General features: G+C 41.3%; 1 protein-coding gene across 9 annotated transcripts in view; it reads right to left on the minus strand.

Moving 5' to 3' along the window:
• PPARG (peroxisome proliferator activated receptor gamma) overlaps positions 1–27,593 on the minus strand; it is a 105,514-nt gene that overhangs the window by 61,662 nt on the left and 16,259 nt on the right. For 2 of the 9 annotated variants that reach the window (XR_012159868.1, XM_073352268.1), the window contains exon 1: positions 11,995–12,134. The exons of 2 other annotated variants lie outside the window; for them this stretch is intronic. The gene's annotated coding sequence lies outside the window, so the exon portion shown is untranslated. Of the gene's footprint in view, positions 1–10,697; positions 10,891–11,444; positions 11,587–11,798; positions 11,962–11,994; positions 12,135–18,473; positions 18,513–27,593 lie in introns of those variants that run through there. 5 more of the 9 variants (XM_073352270.2, XM_073352269.1, XM_073352276.2 and 2 more) reach the window with 4 other exon arrangements.

Here is a 27,593-nt window from a genome sequence, read left to right on the forward strand (position 1 = left end):
AGTAAGTTTGTACAGAGGCTAACACATAGCTTGTTATAATATGAACACTGGCCAAGCCCTCTGTTGCCACATGCTTATTTGCAAACCTACCAAAGATTTAAGAATGCATCACTGCAGTGGTGATGTGAGAACAGTAATGTGAAAAATGAGATTATTTTCAAGAAAAGGCTACACAACCTTGTTTTTTTAAGTTAAATGAGAACATAATCTCAGTGTCTTTTAATAAATAAAATCATGAGCCTTTGTTCTGTAAAAATTATGCTTACTCATTAATTATCAACTAAGTCCCCAATCTGGCGATGAACTCTGTGTGGTTGAACTCCAGGAAGATATGGGGGACAAAGCTGATATTAAACTTGATATTTCATTTTTAAATGTTAATTGTTTATTATAATGTTTACAGTATAAAACTTTCTAAGTTTTTTAAAATTTGATTCTCCTAAATTTGAATGTTTTATGTTATCAGGTAAGAGTGTTTTACATTATAAGGGATGTTATGTAAATAACTACATTATACATGATCTTTCATGGTATAAAGATTTTCTCTAATGCAGGAAATAAACTTCTGGGGTGAAATCTTGGCTCCACTGAAGTCAATGGCAAGTCACTTCAATGGAGTCAGTTTTCTACCTCTGGTTACTTTTTCCATAGATTGTCCTGAATATATTATCAAAACTCTCCACCTTTTAAAAAGTCAAAAGGCCTTTTGTAAGAATCAATGGATCTTATTATTCTCAACAGATACTTTATCAAATAATAGGTTCTTAATACTCATAGGACAGGCATCTTAAATAATGTTTCCAAGAAATGACCTAAAGAGGAATATGACTTTAAGAGGGTAAATCGCTAATATCATAGATGCAATTTCCTGCCATGATCGAACTCTGAATACTCCCACAGGAGGAGAAGGAACAACTGCAGCATGAGTTGAAGCTCATTCCTTGAATTAAATCCCACTTTTAAAGTCTTCCCTGGCAGTTAGAGTATGTTTTAAGTTATTCATAAAAGTGCTTTTGACATATCAAAATAAATTTGTTTCATCACAAAGCAGCCATCTCCTAAAATTCTCAAAAATGAAATATTTACTTGAATATGTATAAGAAGATCTGAAGTGCCTACCTATTTTGATAAGCACAGTGAAACTAGAAAATGAGAGGGTCATAAATAGTAATGAAGGGGGTAAACATGTATCATTCCCCTCTTCCAAAAGCAAAAGACAATCCACTGCATGCATTAAATTTTGCACAGTCCTAACCTCACCTAGGGTATCACATCCCATTTAAGGCAGGCCCTATTGGCAGCCATACTCAGGATTCTCTACCCACAGCACTTCCAAAAGAGCTCAACTTCTGAAGAACTGGGGTTGGTGGTGCACCCAGGGACAGAGTGGAGGCACAAAACCTATGCCTGGATGACATTAGGGCAGAACTAGTGTCTATTCTATGATGGGAAGAGATGGGCAAATCCCACACACCGAAATGTGAATACATTTTAGTGCTTCTATTTTGGACAAAATCAATGCATCCTTCTTTAATTTATATTCTGTATTCATTTATACTGTTAATGCTTCACAAATTAAATTTTTATGTACAGCCAAATTCTGTACTCACTTACATATGTGCAAACTTTGTCAGCAACTGTAAGGGTTTACAGCTTTTTCCCATAGTACCTAAATGTGCAATTCAGGTATTCATCATTCTAAAGTAACATATTAATAAAGCTAACAGTCTTTGTGCAGCCATAATCTGATGTTCTTTAAAAGCAAAATTTACCTTTTTATTTTTCTTTCAATAACTAAGTTACTTTTTCATGTGAACAAACCTAAGAAATGTATAACCTGTCTAACCACTTTTCAGTGATAAACCAATCTCTTTTCACACTACTGCACTTTTGAAAAAAAAACTACATGGAAAAACAAGTAATGTCTAAATGAAGTGGACCGAACGGGAGGTATGGGATCTGATCGCTGTATGGGGAGACAAATCCGTGCTGGCAGAAATCCGTTCAAAAAGACGAAATGCCAAAATATTTGAAAAAATCTCCAATGGCATGAAGGACAGAGGCTATAACGGGGACCCGCAGCAGAGCCACGTGAAAATTAAGGAGCTCAGGCAAGCCTACCAAAAAACCAGAGAGGCAAACAGCCGCTCTGGTTCAGAGCCCCAGACATGCCGCTTCTATGATGAGCTGCATGCCATTCTAGGGGGTGCAGCCTCCACTACCCCAACCCTGTGCTTTGACGCCATCCAAGGAGTGGGAGGCAACATGGAAGCAAGTTTTGGGGGTGAGGAAGATGATGATGAGGAGGAGATTGTAGATAGCTCACAGCAAGGAAGCAGAGAAACCGGTTTCCCCAACAGCCAGGATCTGTTTATCACCCTGGACCTGGACCCAGTACCCCCCAAACCCACCCAAGGCGGGCTCCCGGACCCTGAAGGTGGAGAAGGGACTTCTGGTGAGTGTACCTTTGTAAATATTATACATGGTTTAAAAGCAAGCGTGTTTAATGATTAATTTGTCCTGGTATTCGCGGCCAGTACAGCTACTGGAAAAGTCTGTTAACGTGTCTGGGGATGGAGCGGACATCTCCATAAAGCTCTCTTGTATGTACTCCAGGGACATCTCCATAAAGCTCTCTTGTATGTACTCCCAAAGGCTTTGCAAAAGGTTTCTGGGGAGGACAGACTTATTCCGTCCTCCATGGTAGCACACTTTACCACGCCAGGCCAGTAGCACGTAGCTGGGGATCATTGCAGAACAAGGCATTAAGCTTATGGTCCCGGTGTTTGCTGGCATTCAAACAACACCTGTTCTTTATCTCTCTGTGTTATCCTCAGGAGAGTGATATCATTCATGGTCACCTGGTTGAAATAGGGTGGTAAGCAGATATTCAGTTCCTGCTGGGCTGTTTGCCTGTGGCTGAACAGAAATCTTCCCTGCTGTTAGCTATGTGGTGGGGGGAGGGGTGAAGCCATCACCTCAGAGAATTGGGTGTGTGTGTGGGTGGGGAGGGGGTTAGTTGGGTTTCTGCACCCCCTCCTTTTAAATTGCCAACCCATTTTTAATGGCCAACCCAACAGCTACTTCGTATGGGAAATGAGGGCACTGCTGTTTGAAACCATTCCCACATGTTATGAAGGTTAAAGAAGCCAAAAGACTGTGGCTTACCATGGCTGCCTGCAAGCCGAATTCTGCTGCCCGGCCCTGCATGAGTGATCTCTCACACCAAACCAGCATACCCTCAATTAGAGGCAAAGTGCGACCTTGTAATGAAAGCACATGTGCTATGTAATGTTAACAGCAAGGTTTACCGTGAAAGAGTGTACCCATTGTTCTATAAAATGTGTCTTTTTAATTACAACTCTCCCTTTTTTTCCCCTCCACCAGCTGCATATGTTTCTCCTTCCCAGAGGCTAGTGAAGATTAGAAGGCGAATAAAACGCACTCGTGATGAAATGTTCTCTGACCTCATGCTGTCCTCCCACACTGACAGAGCCCAGCAAAATACATGGAGGCAGACAATCTCAGAGTGCAGGAAAACACAATATGACTGCGAGGAGAGGTGGCGGGCTGAAGATGGCATAGTAGGTGGCATCAGCTTGCTGAAAGAAGGCAGGAATCAATGCTCAGGCTTCTGGAGGATCAAACTCATATGCTTCAGTGTATGGTTGAGCTGCAGGAAAGGCAGCAGGAGCACAGACCGCCGCTACAGCCCCTGTGTAACCAACCACCCTCCTCCCCAAGTTCCAGAGCCTCCTCACCCAGACGCCCAAGAACACGGTGGGGGGGCCTTCAGCCACCCCACCCCAGAGGATTGCCCAAGCAACAGAAGACTGGCATTCAATAAGTTTTAAAGTTTTAAAGTGCTCTGTGGCCTTGTCCTTCCCTCCTCCACCACCCCACCCAGTGCTTCCCTCCTCCACTATCCCTCCCGGGCTACCTTGGCAGTTATCCCCCTATTTGTGTGATGAATAAATAAAGAATGCATGAATGTGAAGCAACAATGACTTTATTGCTTCTGCAAGCGGTGATTGAAGGGGGGAGAGGAGGGTGCTTAGCTTACAGGAAAGTAGAGTGAACCCGGGGGGGGTCCCATCAAGGAGAAACAAACAGAACTTTCACACCGTAGCCTGGCCATTCCTGAAACTGGTTTTCAAAGCTTCTCTGATGCACACCGCGCCCTCCTGTACTCTTCTAACCGCCCTGGTGTCTTGCTGTGCGTAATCAGCGGCCAGGCAATTTGCATCAACCTCCCACCCCACCATAAACGTCTCCCCCTTACTCTCACAGAGATTGTGGAGCGCACAGCAAGCAGTAACAACAATGGGAATATTGGTTTCGCTGAGGTCTAACCGAGTCAGTGAACTGCACCAGCGTGCTTTTAAACGCTCAAATGCACATTCTACCACCATTCTGCACTTGCTCAGCCTATAGTTGAACAGCTCCTGACTACTGTCCAGGGTGCCTGTGTATGGCTTCATGAGCCATGGCATTAAGGGGTAGGCTGGATCCCCAAGGATAACTATAGGCATTTCAACATCCCGACGGTTATTTTCTGGTCTGGAAAGTAAGTCCCTTGCTGCAGCTGTTGAAACAGACAAGAGTTCCTGAAGATGCGAGCATCATGTACCTTTCCCTGCCATCCCACATTGATGTTGGTGAAACGTCCCTTGTGATCCACCAGTGCTTGCAGCACCACTGAAAAGTACCCCTTTCAGTTTATGTACTTGCTGCCTTGATGCTCCAGTACCAAGATTGGGATATGGGTTCCGTCTATCGCCCCACCACAGTAGGGAATCCCACTGCAGCAAAGCCATCCACTATGACCTGCACATTTCCCAGAGTCACTACCCTTGATATCAGCAGCTCAGTGATAGCGTTGGCTACTTGCATCACAGCAGCCCCCACAGTAGATTTGCCCACTCCAAATTGATTCCCGACTGACTGGTAGCTGTCTGGCGTTGCAAGCTTCCATAGGGCTATCGCCACTTACTTCTCAACTGTGAGGGCTGCTCTCATCTTGGTATTCTTGTGCTTCAGGGCAGGGGAAAGCAAATCACAAAGTTCCATGAAAGTGCCCTTACGCATGCAAAAGTTTCGCAGCCACTGGGAATCGTTCCAGACCTGCAACACTATGCAGTCCCACCACTCTGTGCTTGTTTCCCGGGCCCAGAATCGGTGTTCCACGCCATGAACCTGCCCAATTGACACCATGATGTGCACATTGCAGGGGCTCGTACTTTGTGAGAAGTCTATGTCCATGTCCTCATCACTCTCGTCACTGCGCTGCAGTCGCCTCCTCCTCGCCTGGTTTCACTTTTCTTGCAGGTTATGGTTCTGCATATCCTGCTGGATAATGCGCACAGTGTTTATAGTGCTCATAATTGCTGCAGTGATCTGAGCGGGCTCCATGTTCACAGAGCTATGGCGTCTGCACTGAAAAAAGGCGCAAAACGATTGTCTGCCATTGCTCTGATGGAGGGAGGGGCAACTGACAACATGGCTTTACAGGGTTGGCTTACAGGGAATTAAAATCAACAAAGGGGGTGGCTTTGCATCAAGGAGAAACAGAATGGCCCCCTCAAGGATAGAACTCAAAACCCGGGGTTTAGCAGGCCGTTGATTTCATGGAGAGAGGGAGGAAGGGAGGAGAAAATGAATATAAAACAAATCTGGTCTATATCTTGTTTTGATCCACTTCATCTATCTTTATATATCTTGCTGGCAGCAGACGGTGCAGTATGACTGCTGGCCATCGTCGTCTCCTGGCTGCTCATTAGAAGACGGTGCAGTATGACTGCTGGCAGGACTGAATCGCCATGAGACGAAACTTAAAAGGGAAATGACCTGGCTGAGTCACTTCCATGTTTGCCCAGGCGCCCCTGACCAACCTCACCGAGGTCGGCTAAAAGAGCACCCTCGAGTACGGCAATGATGGCTACCAGTCATACTGCACTGTCTGCTGCCAAAAGGCAATGAGCTGCTGCTGTGTAGCAATGCAGTACCACGTCGGCCAGCACCCAGGAGACATACGGTGATGGTGAGCTGAGCGGGCTCCATGCTTGCTGTGGTATGGCGTCTGCATGGGTAACCCAGGAAAAAAGGCGAGAAACGATTGTCTGCCCTTGCTTTCACAGAGGGAGGGAAGGGGGGGCCTGACGATATGTACCCAGAATCTACCGCGACAATGTTTTTGCCCCATCAAGCATTGGGATTTCTACCCAGAATTCAAATGGGTGGCGGAGACTACGGGAACTGTGGGATAACTACCCACAGCGCAACGCTCCAGAAGTCGACGGTTGCCTTGGTACTGTGGACGCACTCCGCCAACTAAATGCACTTCAAACATTTGTGTGGGGACACACACAATCGACTCTATAAAAACGTTTTCTACAAAACTGACTTCTATAAATTCGACCTAATTTTGTAGTGTAGACATAGCTTAAGTATTATCTTCTAGAACATCCCTGACAGGTGTTTGTCCAAACTGCTCTTAAAAATCCCCAATGATGGAGATTCCACCACCTCCCTAGGCAATTTATTCCAGTGCTTAACCACTCTGATAGTTAGGAAGTTTTTCCTAATGTCCAACCTAAACCTCCTTTGCTGCAATTTAAGCCCATTGCTTCTTGTCCTATCCTCAGAGTTTAAGAAGAACAATTTTTCTCCCTCCTCCTTGTAACAACCTTTTATGTACTTGAAAACTTTTATCATGTCCCCTCTCAATCTTCTCTTCTCCAGATTAAACAAACCCAATTTTTTCAATCTTCCCTCATAGGTCATGTTGTCTAGACCTTTAATCAGTTTTGTTGCTCTTCTGTGGACTTTCTTCAATTTCTCCACATCTTTCCTGAAATGTGGTGCCCAGAACTGGACACAATACTCCAGCTGAGACCTAATCAGCGTGGAGTAGAGCGGAAGAATTACTTCTCATGCCTTGCTTACAATATTCCTGCTAATACATCCCAGAATGATGTTTGCTGTTTTTGCAACAGCATTACACTGTTGACTCATATTTAGCTTGTGATCCACTATGACCCCCAGATCCCATTCCGCAGTACTCCTTTCTAGGCAGTCATTTCCCATTTTGTATGTGTGCAACTGATTGTTCCTTCCTAAGTGGAGTACTTTGCATTTGTCCCTTTTGAATATCACCCTATTTACTTCAGATCATTTCTCTAGTTTGTCCAGATTATTTTGAATTTTAATCCTATCTTTGAAAGCACTTGCAACCCCTCCCAGCTTGGTATTGTCCGCAAACTTTATAAGTGTACTCTCTATGTCATTATCTAAATCATTGATGAAGATATTGAACAGAACCAAACCCAGAACCGATCCCTGCGGGACCCCATTCATTATGCCCTTCCAGTATGACTGTGAACCACTGATAACTACTCTCTGGGAATGATTTTCCAACCAGTTATGCACTCACCTTATAGTAACTCCATCTAGGTTGTATTTCCCTAGTTTGTTTATGAGACGGTCATGCGAGACAGTATCAAAAGCTTTACTAAAGTCAAGATATACCACATCTACCTCTCCCCCCCATCCACAAGGCTTGTTACCCTGTCAAAGAAAGCTATCAGGTTTGTTTGACACAATTTGTTCTTGACAAATCCATGCTGACTGTTATTTATCACCTTATTATCTTCTAAGTGTTTGCAAATTGATTGCTTAATTAGTTGCTCCATTATCTTTCTGGCTACAGAAGTAAAGCTGACTGGTCTGTAATTTCCCGCGTTGTCCTTATTTCCCTTTTTATAGATGGGCACTATATTTGCCTTTTTCCAGTCTTCTGGAATGTCTCCTGTCTTCCATGACTTTTCAAAGATAATTGCTAATGGCTCAGATATCTCTTCAGTCAGCTCCTTGAGTATTCTAGGATGCATTTAATCAGGCCCTGGTGATTTGAAGACATCTAACTTGTCTAAGTAATTTTCAAGTTGTTTTTTCCCTATTTTAGACTCTGATCTTACCTCATTTTCACTGGCATTTACTATTTTAGACGTCCAATAGCCACCAACCTTCTTGGTGAAAACTGAAACAAAGAAGTCATTAAGCACCTCTGCCATTTCCACATTTTCTGTTATTGTCTTTCTCCCCCCCCCCCGGCCATTGAGTAATGGGCCTGCTCTGTCCTTGGTCTTCCTCTTGCTTCTAATGTATTTGTAGAATGTTTTCTTGTTTTCTTTTATGTCCCTAGCTAGTTTGATCTCGTTTTTTTGCCTTGGTTTTTCTAATTTTCTCCCTATATACTTGTGTTATTTGTTTATATTCATCCTTTGTAGTTTGACTGAGATTCCAGCTTTTGTAGGACTCCTTTTTGAATTTTAGATCATTGAAGATCTCCTGGTTAAGCCAGGGTGGTCTCTTGCCATACCTCCTATCTTTCCTACGCAGTGGGATAGTTTGCTCTTGTGCTCCTAATAATGTCTCTTTGAAAAACTGCCAAATGTCTTCAATTGTTTTTCCCCTTAGACTTGCTTCCCATGGGATTTTACCTACCAACTCCCTGAGTTTGCTAAAGTCTGCCTTCTTGAAATCCATTGTCTTTATTGTGCTGTTCTCCCTCCTACCATTCCTTAGAATCGTGAACGCTACTATTTCATAATCACTTTCACCCACGTTGCCTTCCACTTTCAAATTCTCAACCAGTTCCTCCCTATTTGTCAAAATCAAATCTAGAACAGCCTCCCCCCAGTAGCTTTCTCCACCTTCTGAAATTAAAAAAAAAAAAAAAAGGTCTCCAATACATTCCAAGAACTTGTTGGATAATCTGTGCCCTTCTGTGTTATTTTCCCAACAGATGTCTGGGTAGCCATGTATGTCCCCCGATACATCTTACCAAAAAAATCATATTGACTTGTGACTTCAGAATGCCTGTACAGACAATGTCAGATCAGGACATATGCATGGGAGCTTGCTATTGAGACTGAAATGTCAGTATTCTGCAACACAGGGAGAAATACCTAAAGGGAGTCAGTGACTCAGTTATGAATTGTGCACTAACATGAAGCTAGCTCATACAGTGCCACTTCTGAATATTTTGTTGGGTTCCAGAATAGAATATCTTCCCCCATTCCTGCTTCTTTTGGGCTGTAATATAATTACACGATAACATGCATTGTACTCTATATTTCACCCCAAAAGAAAAATATGCTGAAGTTTTTCTTAGGAAAATTGTGAAGATTAACTACCATAAACGAGAGTCTAAGAGTAATAGTAACTTAGCATTTTTCAAAACCTGATTATGACTGAATACTAACACTTTGGGAAAAAAATATACCATTAATCACTTAACACAGCTGTACTAGTTATAAAAACAATCTGTTACTTTATTTTAGAAAGAATTAACACATAAAAACCATCTTGAAAATTCACTTTTACGGTAAACATATTTTCTTATGTTGAATTCACAACTTTTTGCTCATAAAAAATTTCTTTGGGCCAATTTTTCACTTTTTTCACTTATTGTATCCCTTGCCCTTTACAGAAATAGTACGGTTAGGAATTTTCTACTTCTTTTTTTTCAAACGGCTTCCTGCAGTGCATTTCAGACAAGACCAGGAAACTATAGTAATTATAGAACAGAAAACACAGAACAGAATTATAGTAACTACGGAACAGAGATTACCCAGAAGCCCTAGAACAGATCTCACCTGTACAACAGAAATGGATAATACAAAATGGACTGAAATTGCAGGGAAATCATAGAATCATAGAACTGGAAGGGACCTTGAGAGGTTATCTAGTCCAGTCCCATGCACTCAAGGCAGACTAAGTATTATCAAGACCAACCCTGACAGGTGTTTATCCAACCTGCTCTTAAAAATCCCCAATGATGGAGATTCCACCACCTCCCTACGCAATTTATTCCAGTGCTTAACCACTCTGACAGTTAGGAAGTTTTTCCTAATGTCCAACCTAAACCACCCTTGCTGAAATTTAAGCCCACTGCTTCTTGTCCTAGCCTCAGAGGTTAAGAACAATTTTTCTCCCTCCTCCTTATATGTACTTGATGTATTGTCACTTTGTGCTCGCTCCTGTCAACATCTAAATAGACCTGCACAGTCATACAGCACTCTCCATCTAGTAAACTCGGATCATTCCTGCTTGGTAATCCACTGTGCTCCTGCATTCTAGTATAAAAAAATAACTTCCCTTTCCCCTCAAAGAGAACCATGCCCTTATAAACAAATGTACATATGCTGCCCCAACCCTAATATTCTGTAACAAACCAAAGAAATGTCACTGTGACACACCCAGAAGTTATTTGAGTTATTTGAGGCCATTTTAAGCCTGGTGTCACCCAAGCCTCCTTGAAGTTTCCACAAGCAAATCCCCTTTTCATAGAGGCTTCTTTGAGAGCAGTATAGAATTTAGCTAGATGCAAATCTGTTCAAATTTCCTATTCAGAAGAAGGCTTTCTTTCAGTTATCTTTACTAAACTGATTTAATAAGAATGCTACTTGTGTGTGTCATTTTATCTCTCTTCTCTCCTAAGGGCTGATATTTCTGTGCGCTGAGTGCACAGACAACTAGGATGACCAGATGTCCCGATATTTGGAGCTTTGCCTTACAACCCCCTGTCCCGATTTTTCACACTTGCTGTCTGGTCACACTACATAAAACATGGAAAACCTCAGACAGGAGACACAGGGTAAACATTTCAATATAAAATACTGCAAAGTCCTTACCTCGTTACAAATGTACACATTTACAGTATTCTGTAGCAATAAATCTTGCAATGTTCCAAGCTTGCTCAACATCCATGCAAATTAAAACAGAACAGAGTGCTTTTCATTTTAATTTGTAGAATGTTTATTATGTTCTCTCTTGGATTTTTCCTTTTTTCTATGGCAGTAAGCCACCTGCCCCTCCCTCTGCTCCCCTCTTTCCCACCCTGAACTATTTCTCCGTGGGTCTTGCCTTGATTTCCTAATTCCTTCATTCTGGAGCCAATATTTCTAGTTTTTTCATCAGCAAAAAATTGCATGTATAGTGCTTTGCCTCGCACAAAACCCTTGCCCTGTCCCTGCCCCGCCCCTCCTCCGAGACCCTGCGCCTTTTCTGATGCCCGGCCCCCTGCTCACTCCATCCCCACCCCCCCACCCCCCGTTGCTCGCTCTCCTCACTCTCATGCACTCACTCATTTTCACCGAGCTGGCTCAGGGGGCTGGGGTGTGGGAAGGGGTGAAGGCTTTGGCTGGGGGTACAGAGGTTTGGGATATAAAAGGGTGCTCCAGGATGGGACAGAGAGGTTCAGAGGGCGGGAGAGGGATCAGGGCTGGGGTAGGGGGATGGGGCATGCGGGGGGAGTGAGGGCTCCAGCTGGGGGTGCGGGCTCTGGGGTGAGGCTGGGGATGAGGGGTTTGGGATGCCGGAGGGGGCTTGGGTAGGGGCCTGGGAGGGTGTCAGGAGTGCAGGCTCTGGGCAGCGCTTACCTCAAGCAGCTCCCGGAAGCAGCAGTATGTCCCTCCTCCGGCTTCTACCTCCTACATGGAGGTGCGGCCAGGCGGCTCTGCGCACTGACCCATCTGCAGGCGCCGATCCCGCAGCTCCCACTGGCCATGGTTCCTGGCCAATGGGAGCTGAGGGGGCAGCACTTGGGACGGGGGCAGCATGTGGAAACCCCTGGCTGCCCCTATACATAGGAGCCAGAGGGGGGACACGTCAGCTGCTTGCTGGGAGCCATGCAACATGGAGACTAGCAGGGATTCTGCCAGCCCTACTGCGCAGTGCCACCAACTGGAGAGTCAACAGCCTGGTCAATGGTGCTGATCAGAGCCGCCTGATACCTTTTCAACCGGGTGTTCCAGGCGAAAAACGGACACCTGGTAACCCTAATTGGTGCAGCTGACTTTCCCCTTGTCCTTCCACCTCAGTGGTGTGTCACTCCAGCATTTCCCAGGAACACCATTCAGCCAGGAAGTAGATCAGAAGAATTTTAAATAATATTATCAGCCTGGCTGTAACCAGCTCCTGTTTTTGTACCTTCAGTGCTGTTGCTTCATTTGGTTGCACCCACATTTTGTAGACACAGAAATGGAGTCCAGCATTTGAAAAATTGCATATAATGTTCTTCAGGTATTAACTACAGGGGATCCTGAGTCCCTATGCAGTCCCTGTCCAGGGCAAATCTCCCACTGAAGGTAATGGAAATTTTACCCTGCATAGGGATTGCATAATCAGCTCTGTTAAACAATGATGGAAACTGCTTAATATTCTCTGACAATCAGCTTCTGCCCTTCTGGAATCACAGTGATGTCAATTTTCAGCACAATGGAAAATTTGGAATTTTAATACCCAAGAACGATGGGCCAGTTTACTAACTGTTGCAAGCCTAGAATGTCCATACTTTGGACAATTTATGTAATGTATTTACCATATTTTGTAAATTCCTTTATTTTCAGCTATAATTAAAGAACCTGCATGAGTCTGAATCTAACATAAACTGTGTTGCTAACCTTTGCCATGGAAAATCATGAGTCAGACCCCCCACAAAATCACAAGATTGGCTTAAAAATCATGAGGATTTTTTAAAAATGAAATGTGAGTTCTCTTTACTTTCCTTCCAGTTTCTGAGCCTTTAAAGTGCTCTCAATTCACATATCTGGCTGACAGCAGGAGCCCCAGCCATCCAGGGCTGACAACGGGAGCCTCTCCTCGAGGGCCCTGTGAAGAAGGGCTCCCACTGTCATCTCCAGGTGGCTGTGGCTCCCACTGTCAGCCCCAGCCACCCGGGGCTGGCTGAGAGCGGGAGCCCTGGCAGGCCAAAGCAGGCTGACAACAGGAGACTCTCCTCGCAGGGGCCTCAGGAGGAGGGGCTCCTGCTGTCCTCCCCAGGCTGGTCAGGGCTTCCACTGTCCGCCCAGGGTGGGCTGACAGCAGGAGCCCCGGCTGTCTAGGGCTGACAGCGATTTCTAAGTAAAATTATTATCGTGAGCTCAGTTTAAAACTCCCAAATGTCAGGATATTTGTTTTCAGCCACAGCTGGAAAAAAAATCTGACATTTCGTTCTATCACGAGATCATGAGTCAGGCTTAATTTTACTTTAAAATCGCATCTCTCACAATTAATTCAGGTGAGTTGGCATGTCTTCATAAAATACATTCAAATGACTCTTTGTATTGTGTATATAAATATTGTAGGGACTCTGAAATGTCCCTCAACCCTAACCTTGGATAGAAAAACTCTGCAGAACCGTTCAGTCACCATGCCCATTTTCATCAGGGGACTCTCCAAAGCCACAAAAGAGAGGTGGATACCTGCCTATAGGACTAGGACCACAACCACTAACTTTTCATATAGTGAATCAAACAGCTATTAAGGGTAATAACTGTCACTAGCAGCCTGTCAGGATTTGTATCAGTGGCCTTGAGGTAAAAAGCTACGTATTCTGTTACCAGGTCCTTGAACCATCCATCTTCCTTACCTGGATTTCTTAGAAAATATCCAAAAGATACTAGTCCACTTTAAGTTCCTTCTGTTTTCTTTAAAGATACAAACAACCAAGTATTTGCTTACAGGCTTTGACTTTATTTGCCACATTTCAACCCAGTGAAAAGTGTTATAGTCAGATTCTAACTCCAGGAGATTAGGAATTAATGATTAAGTGGTGATACAACATTAACTATAGTGGTGCAAACAGAGTTATTACACTGAATTTTAGCAGCAATAGAAGGAGAGAAAAGAAACAGATTGGGTAAATTTCAGTTTCCTTCCCTGTATCATGTGCTCTTGTCATCTCCTTGCCCCCTTCTATATTTAAAATTGCATTAAAAATTCCTTTTATAAGTCATCCAATAAGACATATAACAGCAGATCTTTTAGCTTAATCTGCCATGATACCTGGAATTATATAAAGCACATTTTGAGATAAATATCTATGCCTGCCTATACATATTTATAGCAATAAAAAGCTTAATCACATTTTCATGTTTTTCCAGAAAGTTTATTAAAAGAGGGTAAGTCTGCATATAGAAAAAAATCACATTAACATTTTCTAGATTTAATCACAATTAATATCAATAGACATTCTTTATTTGAACAATTAAATATGAATCCATTACCACAATCTTGGTAAGTCTGTAACTTTTATATTGTTTAAATTCTGAACGATAAATTGGAATGTGGTCCACATAGTCTGGAATCCTTAGGAGCTAAAATGTTGTCGTTTTAAATCATTTTCCTCAGTTCATTTTGGAATAATTCTTATAGCTAAGTATGCAATAAATTGTGTTGTCATGCTTCAGTAATTTTACAACTGGATTTATTTTCTAGGTAAGCAAGTACCATATGAGGAACTAAAAGTTTTTATTGTGACTTTTTGTAACCCCTGAAACATGCCTATGAACAGCTAAATATCATGTGGTTGGTGGGATATATTACTACACTCAGGATGAGTTACTGTGGCTTTTTACTGTTCTGAAATAGTTCAAAAACAGATTTTTTTCCTTCTTTGCTCCTGTAGTTATTCCCAATCTAAACAAAATCAATAGTTTGCAAGTTTCAAATTAATCTGAACCAAAATCACAATGCAAATGACTGAACTCTAACAAGACTGAATTTTACTCAAAGAACCATTATCAGATTACAATATATTTATAATTGAGATTATAGCAAAAAAATAATTCATAACAGACCTCTGGATGACAACAAATGCAATATACTGTAAAGTAGAGCTAAATGTCAGGAATAGGACACTTACTGCATTCTTTTCACATGCAAAACTCCTAATTTAACTTTTCTGAACTATCTCAAATCCAAAATTGGGTCTTTAGAAGCAAGCTGCCCCCCAAACTCCGCACAGCCTGTCCTTTGGGTAGTAAGGCCAGTGCATCTGGTCTAACTGTATTACCTCAATTCACACACAGAAATTCCACAAGAACAGACTTTTTTGCAGTAGTTTAGCTGACCCCACACCAGAAGGATTGGGTCTAGTGTAGGAACAAGACCTGGAGCATAATAAGAGCAAGGACAGAAATGGTCAAACTTTACCCCACCATCTATGACCCTGAGAGCTCCGCAATACCAACTGTTAGAGGGCACATCATACCATGACTCACATCAGGGCTGTGCCCTAAAATACTGTTATCACAATATATATCACAAAGGTATCATGTAAGGTATAATATATAAACTAGTGACATGCTGGTCCCAAAAATAATTGTGTGATGTATGTATGTATGTATTCTGTACAAAGAGTTATAGATGGGTGCTGAAAATATGTTCTTAAAATGTGTTTGGGAGGCAGTGCATGTAGAAACAGATTGACAGAGCCAGAAGAGTACCCAGAAGTCACCTACTACAGGACAGGCCCAACAAAGAAAATAACAGAACGCCACAAGCTGTCATCTTCAGCCCTCAACTAAAACCTCTCCAACGCAAGGATCTACAACCTATCCTGAAGGACGACCCATCATTCTCACAGATCTTGGGAGACAGGCCAGTCCTTGCTTACAGACAGCCCCCCAACCTGAAGCAAATACTCCCCAGCAACCACACACCACACAACAGAACCACTAACCCAGGAACCTATCCTTGCAACAAAGCCCGTTGCCAACTGTGTCCACATATCTATTCAGGGGACACCAGCATAGGGCCTAATCACATCAGCCACACTATCAGAGGCTCGTTCACCTGCCCATCTACCAATGTGATATATGGCATCATGTGCCAGCAATGCCCCTCTGCCATGTACATTGGTCAAACTGGACTGTCTCTGCGTAAAAGAATAAATGGACACAAATCAGACGTCAAGAATTATAACATTCAAAAACCAGTTGGAGAACACTTCAATCTCTTTGGTCACTCGATTACCAACCTAAAAGTTGCAATTCTTCAACAAAAAAACTTCAAAAACAGACTCCAACGAGAGACTGCTGAATTGGAATTAATTTGCAAACTGGATACAATTAACTTAGGCTTGAATAGAGACTGGGGGTGGATGGGTCATTACACAAAGTAAAACTATTTCCCCATGTTTATTCCCTCCCCACCCCACACTGTTCCTCAGATGTTCTTGTCAACTGCTGGAAATGGCCCACCTTGATTATCACTACAAAAGGTCCCCCCCCCCCACTCTCCTGCTGGTAATAGCTTACCTTAAGTGATCACTCTCCTTACAGTGTGTATGGTAACACTCATTGTTACATGTTCTCTGTGTATATAAATCTCCCCACTGTATTTTCCACTGAATGCATCCGATGAAGTGAGCTGTAGCTCACGAAAGCTTATGCTCAAATAAATTTGTTAGTCTCTAAGGTGCCACAAGTACTCCTTTTCTTTTTGCAAATACAGACTAACACAGCTGCTACTCTGAAACAAAGGAATGTGTGTTTACCTGTCTTACTGACTTGCTTATAGGCACAGGAGAATAGAAGCATATATTCATATAAAGTAAACAAAGCCATCAAACTAAACAAGCGGGGAGAAGCCTGTTTAATAATAATGCCAGGGGACAGAATCTACACCCCAGGAAGCCTTCCCAGCTCTTGAGGCAGAGACAATGGACGTTGAGCAATATAAGGGAAGCAAAAAGAACTTTTAATTATTCATCACTGTGGGGACGACAGGGTACATCATGCACTGAGCCTATGAAAACTGAATCTTCGTGGCCTGAAAGGCAAGAGCTGCTGGAAACTTGATGTAAGTGAGAAATCTGCTTAGATAAAGATTGTAACTTGCTGAAATGAAATTTCAGTCAGTAGAATGTATTGTATTTATTTTGTTTACTTGTAAACATACATTTATTTTATTCTTGCTTAGTATTACATAAATCTCTGTTGTTTGTTAATAAACTTATTCTTGTTTTATTACAAAACCACCTCAGCACTGTGTATTAAAGTGAGTGTGAATCCTCAGCTAAACCAACAGGTTTGTAGGTATTCTGTTTCTTTGGAGGCAGCAAATTTGATCATTTCTGTGAGTGTCACAGTGAGAGAAACTGGACAATTCAGAGACATATCTCTGGGGAACTCAGCAATTGGAATTTGCTGTTTATAATCTTCAAGTCAAAGTTAGATTGGCAGAGTCATGAACAGTTTGCTGGTCTGTCAGGGAACTGACACACAATTTAGCAGCAGCAAAGCTCTCACTCTTGCTAAGTCAGAGTGGTAACACAGTCAGGCTCACAGTTCTGAGTATCCTGGGCAAAATGTCACACCATCCAAACTGGAATAGGTTTGGAATTTAGGGCCTGGTTTTGGTCCATCTCTCATGCTTACCTTCACTTACTACTTCTGAATATTTCCCCTAAAAATGGGAACTTGGAAAGGGGCCTAATCCTAATTTTACAACCCCTGTCCACCAAACAGAGACTCCTGCCTTCCCCAAGTTCACAAAAAGACACTTCTCATGTATCCACTTGCCCTCTTCATCCAGGCACCCCTCATTTGTACTAGATGAGTTTGCAGAGTGTATGCAATAACATAAAATTGTTCAGTACAAATTACACTCTTCCCCATATTCAGAGAACATCTGAACTATGGGATTGTCTTCTGCTGGTGTAAACTGGCATAGAGTCTGGCCCATAGTTCAGAAGTATATACTACATTACACAGCTATATATCGTATGTTCACTTATTCAGACAAGACAATAATACACTTGGGGTGATATCCTGGCTCCACTTAAGTCAATGGCAAAATCCCCATTGACTTCAATGAGGCTGAGATTTCACCCAGTGTTTTTTATTGCTTAGGAAACTTGTGTACCTTTTGGTCAATACCAGGACATACCATATTTAAACCCTAATGGCCAGCACAGCTAGGCATATCATGGGCCTCCTCCACTGAATCTCTGTTGTGAGCCAATGGTTAACCACTTTGACAAAAACATTTCTGTGCAATACCAGATGTGAGAAAAGGCTACACATGTATTGATACCAGCTACACCAACTATGGTGCATGGCATTCAGAGAACTGAGTTCCACATCTTCAGATATCTTTCAGGGAATAACTTACACCCAAGAGATTAAGTTCACCTCACATCTTTTGAATTTTTCCAATTAACCTGAATTGAGTGAGGCAGAATGGAACATTAAACCCATTGTGCTGGAGTTAAACTTAAAGGAAGAGACAATATATCAGAAACAATGAGAGAATTTAAAAGTAAATATTGCCATTTAAATCAACTGAAGTCATTAAAGAAGGTGATTATGACCGATACAATTAGTTTGGTACTTATTCTCAGATCTGTGATAGCACAGAAACAATGGACCATAAACTGAGGTTTTACACACACAATTGCAAACAAAGTCTCTTTAGGAATCTTGCAAGTCTTAAAACTCACATTGGTGGTGTACACCTAAAAACAAAACAAATAAACAACCCTCTCTATAAGAGCTTCAACTAGTTATGTATGAGTGCCAAAACTTGAGGAACTACCACACTAATACACCTCACAAAGCAAAGCAAAAATATACATGGTAGATGATTAAATCAGAAGCACATGGAGAGAGTTTGATACATACGAGGAGGTGATCAGCCCTGCCCTCACTGTGGACCTCTGCCTGTAGAGAAAAAGAAAATGCATCTCAAAAGAAGAGCACCTTGATGTAAGCAGGATCATCTTACAGTACGATTGAAACTATTTGATTGGAAGGGTTAGGCTGGTATTTCCAGTTTGGGCTACACGATAACTTCCTTACAAGACTCATCCTCTCAATTAAAGTAAGAAAAGTTGCTGCTGATTCCATTATTTATGCTAGAATGCCTTGTAGAATGCCTTTCTCATTTTCTTCTGTCAGATAAAGAGACACATATTCCACTGACTTCAACAGCCTTACACCAGGACTTGAAGAAAGCTAAAGGGGCTTCGGGCAGTTATCTTCATTGGAAAAGAGGGAAGAGGAAGACAGAAATTCACAGAAATTCTAAAGATAAAAACCCAGAATCATCAATGGGAGATGCCCAGATAAATCTAAGGGCAGACTTGGATGCTATGTCCTGCCAGTCAATCCTATCTTCATTTCACTTATTGTTCTGGCATGCTGTAGACACTCACTGGAAACTGTTCAATAACATATTGTTGGAAAATTGTTAGTGCCCTAGTCATTCAGCATCATTTTGAAGCTCCATGGGAATTTAGGTATGCAAAACTTATTAGGATATGACCTTTCCCTTAGATTTCTTATTTTAAGATCAAGTTACTATGAAATGTCCCCAGTGGGAGTTACTGTGCTTCCTTCACAGATAAGAAAAACAGCAATGGCAAATTACAGAAAGAGGACTTTCATATATTTGTACAGAACAGACAACATTGTGGTCTTGAGAGACATCCAAAGCATTCTCGGAGTCAAGAGGAAAGTCATGCGATATGTTACTAACCCCGCTTTCCCCGAAACATAACAAGAGTATTTCCTTAAATCTTTTAAATGCCCCTCCCACCCACGCCCCACACTTTTTTTTTTTTTTTTGCACTGCAGTACCTAAATTGCTTGACATTAAGTTTTCATTAACTTTCTAGGCTTCTGGGCTCCTTCTATTCAGGGGGCTGAGGCTCTTGGTTGTCAGACATTTTTGGTATTCATTGCTCTTTCTGAAAACCCATTTTATGACGGTAGTCTGAAGTGGCTATTATCATCTCCATGTTCTCCAGTACCACTCTTTTTTTCTGTAACATGGACTTTGCCACTCAGACCATATTTATGCTCTCAGTACTTCCATGCTAATGGATTACTGTAATTCACTCCTAACTGTGAAACTAATCTGAAAGCTTCAGGACTTAGAAAATTCAGCTTCCCAATGCCTCTTTTGTTTTGCGAACAAGGAATTGGTAAAATCCAGTTCCACTGACCTACACTGATTGTAGGTTTAAAGCCAATGGAGTGGCTCTTTGCAAAGACTTCATTGGAAATTGGATCAGACCCTATGTCTGCACTTTCTAGCTGTCTCCAGTGTTTTGTGTAGGGTATTTTTATTTGAAGCAGTTCATCTTTGGCCATTTTGTTTTATTCTGATTTTCACTGTGCCTTGTGTTAGGCACTGTACAAACAGGATTATTTTTCTTTGCTTATTTTATGATAGTGTGTTTACCCTCCCTGGGCCACTGGGCCCAACTTTATTGTAATCACTATTGATTTTAAACTTTTCGGTAGAACCCATGTAGGTGAAGAAATAAATGTGAAAGAAATTTAAGTTTAAACGGTGCTGCTTATCTCAGAAATGTCTGTATTTTTAACCTATTTTTTTTGCAAATCAAGATTGTAAAATCTAGCAGCTCTTGATCATTCGGATTGTTTTTCAGGATAGAGTAACTTGCTTGCTGAAAATAAAATCAGCAGGTCAATAAAAGAATAGCTAAAAAAAAGATTAAATATTTTGCCTTTTGGGCATTCAGGGCACATAACTGTTCTCTCCAACCATAAATACCCTGCTAAGCAAATAACATAAGATACGAAATGGTGAAATATAGTAAATGCTTAACTTAAGCGTTTAATATCCTGGAATAAGATTGTTAAATTAGTACACTAGCTATGAATCGCCTCCTATCTCTCAAGGTATTTATTATATATACTCGACTCTATATCGGAATATTGTGGCAACACTGTAATTAGCAGAAAAATGGAAGAATTCTAGTCCTGCCTCAGAGAAGTTTAGAGAAACCCAGTCTGTCTCAAACGTCTGAGACTCTCTAATTGATGGGGCTGCAGAGTGCCATTTAAAGTGTGTGTTTGTGGGCATAGATTTGTGCCTTCCACCCCACCTGACTCTCTTTCCCTCAGACCCCCTCACTGCACTACCAGCAGCCTGACGTTGTTGGCCCATGAGCCCCTGCACGCACCCTGTCCAAATTTGAGTGACCAGTGTTGCAACCTGCATACAGGGTTGTGGTGCCTCAGTGTTGCTGCAGCAGGTCACAACATCACTCACTCAAATTTGGCCCAGCTACCCCACCATTATGGCCAAAAAGTGGCCAGGCCATGGCCTACGTGACCCCTCCACTCTGCAGCCTATGAATCATTGGGAAAGTTACAATTAGAAGAATATGTGAATTTCCACAAAACTGCATATTTGAGTGAAATCCTTCTCTCTTTAGTCATGTGAGTTGTTCTACTGACTTCTTGTGTGTTTAGAGCAAGCAGGGCTTGGTCCCTTAAAGCTTTCTTGCAACTACAGTTGGACTGTGGGTCTCTTGGCTAATTATATTTGCTTTTCCAGAAACTGCCCTTCCTCTTTAAATGACTGACAAGAGATAATAATTTACTGCTGTAAGAATCAAGTAGCAGGCAGCCCTTAAAACAATTTGGATTGCAGGCCCTAGGAGTTAATTGACCTGAGGCCAATCTGCCTCCCTTGGGTAAATAAAGAGTCATTATGTAAATTAGTGGGTTAAAACTCTCTAATAGAATATGCAACACAGGCTAAATAAATCCAGCCTTGTGTGATTCACTTAATGCATCTCCATGGTACACTGATGTCATATGTATCCTGAATTCAACTTGTTAGTTCTATTCTATATAGGTTTTTATACCACACTCATGAATGTAGTATCTGAGCGCCTCCCAATAGTCCATTAAACATAGTGACTACACATCTGTCATATGTTGTTTGTTCTTTCATCCTCTCCAGAGAGGGAGAAATGTGTTCAATGGAGTGTTTTGTTTTAGTAGGTTTTTTTTTTAAATTTATTAAATAAATATACCTGTTGCTATGTGTTTATAAAAGGCAAGGTCAAAGAAATGCACCTTGCACTTGGAGTGGGAGGTGGTGAGATTTATGATGGTCCTTAGTTCCCGGGGAAGTTCATTCCACAGTCTTGGACCACCCTCAAACAAGGCACCCCAAAAAAAGGTTGTCTCCTCTTTGCAGTTTCTAGAAAATGCTAATAATATTAAATGAATTAAATCCAAAGTTGAAAATCACCAGCCCACAGAAAGGAAAAGCCATCTGTTGGCTAACCTCATTTCTAAGAAGAAAAGGAGTACTTGTGGCACTTTAGAGACTAACAAATTTATCAGGGTTCCTTCCCCACTCTGAACTCTAGGGTACAGATGTGGGGACCTGCATCAAAACCTCCTAAGTTTACTTTTACCAGCTTAGGTTAAAACTTCCCCAAGGTACAAACTATTTTACCTTTTGCCCTTGGACTTTTGCTGCCACCACCAAACGTCCAACGAGTATTATTATTAGGAAAGAGTCTGTTTGAAAACATCTTTCCCCCCCAAAATCCTTCCAAACGTTACCCCCCCTTTCCTGGGGAAGGCTTGATAAAAATCCTCACCAATTTGCATAGGTGACCACAGACCGAAACCCTTGGATCTTAAGAACCATGAAAAAACATTCAGTTTCTTAAAAGAAGAATTTTAATAGAAGAAAAGTAAAAAGAATCACCCCTGTAAAATCAGGATGGTAAACTCCTTACAGGGTAATCAGATTCAAAACATAGAGAATCCCTCTAGGCAAAACCTTAAGTTACAAAAAGACACAAAAACAGGAATACCCATTCCATTCAGCATAGCTTATTTTTCTCAGACATTTAAAGAAATCAGAATCTAACGCATATCTAGCTAGATTACTTACTAAGTTCTAAGACTCCATTCCCGTTCTAGTCTCAAAGGTGCCACAAGTATTCCTTTTCTTTTTGCGAATACAGACTAACACGGCTGCTACTCTGAAACCTCTCATTTCTAAGAATATTGTACATCTGCCGGCACGTTCAAAAAATTATTCAGCCCAAGTTATATCTCTGTTCCTACTGTTGTGACATTGAGTTTCTGCAAAGGAGCACAGTCTAGGTGCTAAGAGTTTATTTACAGAGGGCAGGACTGAACTTTGCATGTGAACACATACAGAACATGATAAAGATCTTTCTGTCTCATTAGTAATTTACAGAATTGTGATTTGCTACTCCCAACACACCTATAATTGAATTCCTTAGTGATAAAATCACTGGGACCAAACAAGTTCAGATATCTTTTATCTGTTGGGTTTTTTTAATCATACGTTAACCTATTTCTTATAGAGCTTTTCTTCTTTTTATAGATTCATTTGCTTAAGTTATAAATTAACCCAGTACTTACTCTCCCACAGGCCACATACTCCAGTTTTTTTATGCTTCTTGCAAAAATTTCAAGCTTTATAAGTTTTATGGTTTGGAGTCACTCTGAACAATAGTTGGTGTTTAAAGTATAGTAAAAAGTAAATCTCAAAAGATTCATTGAGCCGTTATTCATTGATCCATTTGGATCCATTGATCCAAATGTCCAAAAGTCGAGATAGTGTTCTATTCCTTTCTGGTCTAGAAATCATGCTAGGCATATCAAAAAGGGAAAAGGTTCTCTTGTGAGACTTCTGGTACTTCCTGGTGATGTTGACTAATGCAAGGCCCAGGCCTGCAAACTTCTTACTCAGGACAGAAATCCCATACGCTTTAATGGCACCTGAAGGGGCCAGCACATCCCAAAATGCACTTAGTGCTTTTCAAGATTGAGCCATAACTTCATTTTACCCATATTAACCAAACATAAACATGTATTAAACAGACTGATTAAAAACAATTAAAAATACAATACATTTTCATTAACTTTTTTTTGTATGTTCAGACAAAACATTCATTTCAGCAGCTGAGATAATACACAGACTATTTGCCTTATTGTCTCTCTTTTCCCCACCCGAAACCATTCAAATTCTGGAACTTGTCTTGACAAGACCTTGCACAATAAGTATAGCTTTTTCTAAAGTTTCATTCTTGTTCTTACTAAGGTTTTTCATAGGAGAATGTGGAGCACTCTGAAAAAAAATTACTTAGGGATGATTCAGGGATTGGCAATGTGACTTAAAGAACCTTGCATCTCTAAGTCACTCTTTCAGATCCAGCTTAGACTAGCTGTGACCATGACTGACGTGTATATTGCATATACTTAGGTGGTGACTTAATACAGTTCCTGGGGATGTGCTCACATAATCAAAATACAGTCACAAATGGCACTGATTTATTTTAAAAGTTATTTATTTGGACTTTCTGATTTCATACATATTTATTCTAATATAAAGTATACGACAAAGGGTTTAGGAACTTGTAAATTGCATTTTTTATGTTTACATGGTTTATTTTTCATACAGTAGGTTCCCTCCTCTATTTTCTTCTCCTAATCTATTTCAAAGGCTCATCTGTCCTTCCAGACAAGGAGAGCTGAATCTTGCTCCCTCCACAGTATAATAATTCTACTCCTGAGGTTGCTTGATGGCCGATTGAAGTTAGTATTTTAACATTTCCACATTGAACTGAGTTTGTGTCTCTAGTTTGTAATACTCTATATTTAGCAATAATCCCCATTACATAAATCTGTGACAAGCATTCTTTTAAAATGTTGTGACAAAAGATTTGTTCTCAGACACTTCATCTCTTTCATTATTTACAGTAGGTCATTGTCCTATCTTTGTTTTGTCTTTGCAAAATTTTGTATTTTCTGCTCTTTTAAAACAGAATCGATAGCAACACGGTAGAAAGAGCTTTAACAGTCAAAATAAAATATCTTTATCAACTTTACAACAGAAGTAACTTTTCTTTGCTACTGGAGTGGCTTTGCTGTTTAAATACATACTATCGAATATCTTAGGCCTTAATTTTTCATGCTTTTTACAATTTAAACTTCAGTGAGCAATTTTTTCCTGGTTGTACAAATCTGTTTGGTTTTAAAATTGCTCTTGTTAATTCTGTGTACTTAAAAAAAAGTCCTGTGTTCTTACTGTAAATCCCAAACATAGGCCCCAGTCATGCAATGGAATCCAGTTGAGTGTAGTCCCACTGAAGACAATGGGAGTCTAGAGCGGTGCGCATAAATGTCAGCCTGCACATATCCCTCTAGAGAATCAGAGCCTTAAACTGTGCATATGTGCCATCTATTATCAGGCCTTGTGTACCCAGCTCATAACTTTAATTGCATAGGGGACTTTCACTCAAGTCAGAAGGAATTTTCTTTACAGAGCAAACAAAATCTTATTTATTCTTTAAAGGTGACCAGGAAATTTAGTTATATATAAATATAATATAATGCTTGACATATACCGAGAGAGAGAGAGAGAGAATCTTTTGCAGACAATAATGTGTCTATAACATATATGGGGAAAACATGATGATGTGATGTGGTATAAGGGTTTTATCAACTTGAGTTTGAAACAGACGTATAACTAAGGGGTGAACTGTGTAGGTCAACCCAAAAGGGCGCTGATAAAAATCATTATTTCTTACCATCCCTCATAGACTATAAGGAATGCACATATGTCACAGAAAATGTATTTTAGAAATCTTTTTATTTATAATGGTTTTTGAAAAATGTATTGCATGTTCCTCCGCCTGAAAAGGCAAATGCCCTAGTTAGTATGAGTCCAACTTTACAGGAATCTGTGGAGAACATAAGAAAAGCCAAATTGAGCCATACCAATGGTTCATCTAGCCCAATATCTTGTCTTCCAACAGTGGTAAGTGTCAGATGCTTCAGAGTGAATAAACAGAACAAGGCAATTATTGAATGATAATCAAGTGATTTTTTGGCACAAAACTGTCTAAAAATGACCTAAAATAACAGGCTTTTTGTATAAAGAAAAGCTATCTCAGGCCCTTCCAAGTGTTAGATATAAAACTTCCATCTCTGGCGCTCAGTGCTTGCAAGATATCAGACTTTAAATCATACAATTTTTAGGTCTAGAAAAGCTATAATTGGAACTGCAGTGGAACTTGCTCATCCTGGCCTCAGGCAGGGAGAAGTTTAAGAGGAAATTCCACACTTTTCAAATTCAGGAGTGTCTTGGGCAGTAGAGCAATAACTGTGAGTTTGGTTTTTTAGTATGAAATAAAGTTTTTCAAAAGCCCCTAAGATCACCTAGGTGGTTTTGAAAATTTACCCCAAAAATTTAATTTTTACGATATTTTCCCCTCAAAGGTAGCTCCACTTCCTGGCTGTAGCACCATGATACATGGGCTGGAGCCCACTTGTCCACAGGGAGTGGAGGCTTACAGTTCTGAAAGGTTTTAAAGAATCTAAAAGTGAACAGCCTTCTAGACCACCTCTTCAAATCTCACCAAAAAATATGTTTCCACCACAGTCCTTAATGATAATCTGTCTAACATTTTTTCATCACCGTTAGCATGAACCCTCATCAGACACCTCTGAACTATTTTGTCTGTTGGGACTAGAGTGCAGCCAGGACCATGCGTATGTACATTTGGACAGCACAGAGTACATTGCTGGTAGTCATTAAACAAAAAGATTCACAAGGTATCAAATTCCAGTAATTTCCCAAATATGTGGTCAGTGTTCCAAGAGCTAATCTAAAAGGAGTATTTGCATATTTACGTATCACATGAAAATGAGGTTGGGGGGGTTTCTTCCAGGTCCCACAGCACAAGAACATACAAATCGTCACCCACAACCAGACTTGTGGTCCATCTACTATGCACTCCAGCTGAAGCTGGACAACTCTGGCTCTGATGCCAAGTTCCTGTATGCACATGACGTGATGTAGCAACTACCATGGAACCTGTGGGTACTCTTTCCTCTTACTTTGTATCCAAGCCTCCATGAGCTACAATAAACCATGTGGATATAGTACTAATATCCAAGCTATGAGGTAGACTAAATAGTAGACTGATTCCGTTTTAGGGGATTATGCAGCTTCAAATGGCATAGGTGAAATTGGTATACATAAAATGAATCACAGAATCATAGAATATCAGGGTTGGAAGGGACCTCAGGAGGTCATCTAGTCCAACCCCCTGCTCAAGAAGACAGTGATACAAAAGTCCTATTGGGTCAGTCGATCCTGCCAATGTAACATTCTTCCCCATAGTACAGTTTAGTAGAGCCCTGCAAATCCGCAAGTATCCGTTTTGTATCAGCGGATGTGACTATCCGCAGACCATTTTTACGGATTGCAGCACAGATGCGGATACAAATTTTGTGTCCACACAGGGCTCTGCAGCACACATTCAACAAAACTGAGCAGCTGTCAGTCAGCCTGCAGGCTCCAGCTTGGCTCTCTGAATCACACAGGTGGGACTGTTCTTTAAATGAGCAGGTGGCAATGGCTGCTTGCATTCGAGCTGCTGCATCTTGTTCAAGCCCCCCATGGGGAGGGCGGAACTGCAGAGAAGGTCCCAGAATTGTAGCCTCTCTGCCCAGAGTGGGGAAGGAGGTATGGCAGAGGCGGAGTGGGTGGCAGGGCAGGAGGTCTCTGGGGAGAAGTGGGGCTGGGGGAGGCAGCTGGGGGCTTGACACAGCCCTGCATCACTGCTGTACAGTGACCTGTGGAGCTGTTTAGATCCGTGCAAATCTGCAGATATCTGCAGACAATTTTTGCAGATCGTAGATTGGATGTGGATACACCTTTTTGTATCCACGCAGGGCTCTACAGTTTAGTGTTTTCTCCAGTCTACTTTTACAACTCTCATCTTCTACCATTTCCGTTGGGGAAACTGTTCCATAACCTAATACATGCATTGTCAGGAAGTTTATTCCTATTATCCATCCTAAAATTGCCTTAATTTCATCCTTTAATTCTTAGCTATACCACCATGTACCACCCTAAGTTGGGGTTTTCAAAGGAGCCTAAAGGAATTAGTTATTCAAATCCTATTGTCCTTGAAAATC

Source organism: Lepidochelys kempii, chromosome 7, assembly GCF_965140285.1.
Source record: "Lepidochelys kempii isolate rLepKem1 chromosome 7, rLepKem1.hap1, whole genome shotgun sequence".
In the NCBI taxonomy this organism is placed as follows: domain Eukaryota; kingdom Metazoa; phylum Chordata; order Testudines; family Cheloniidae; genus Lepidochelys; species Lepidochelys kempii.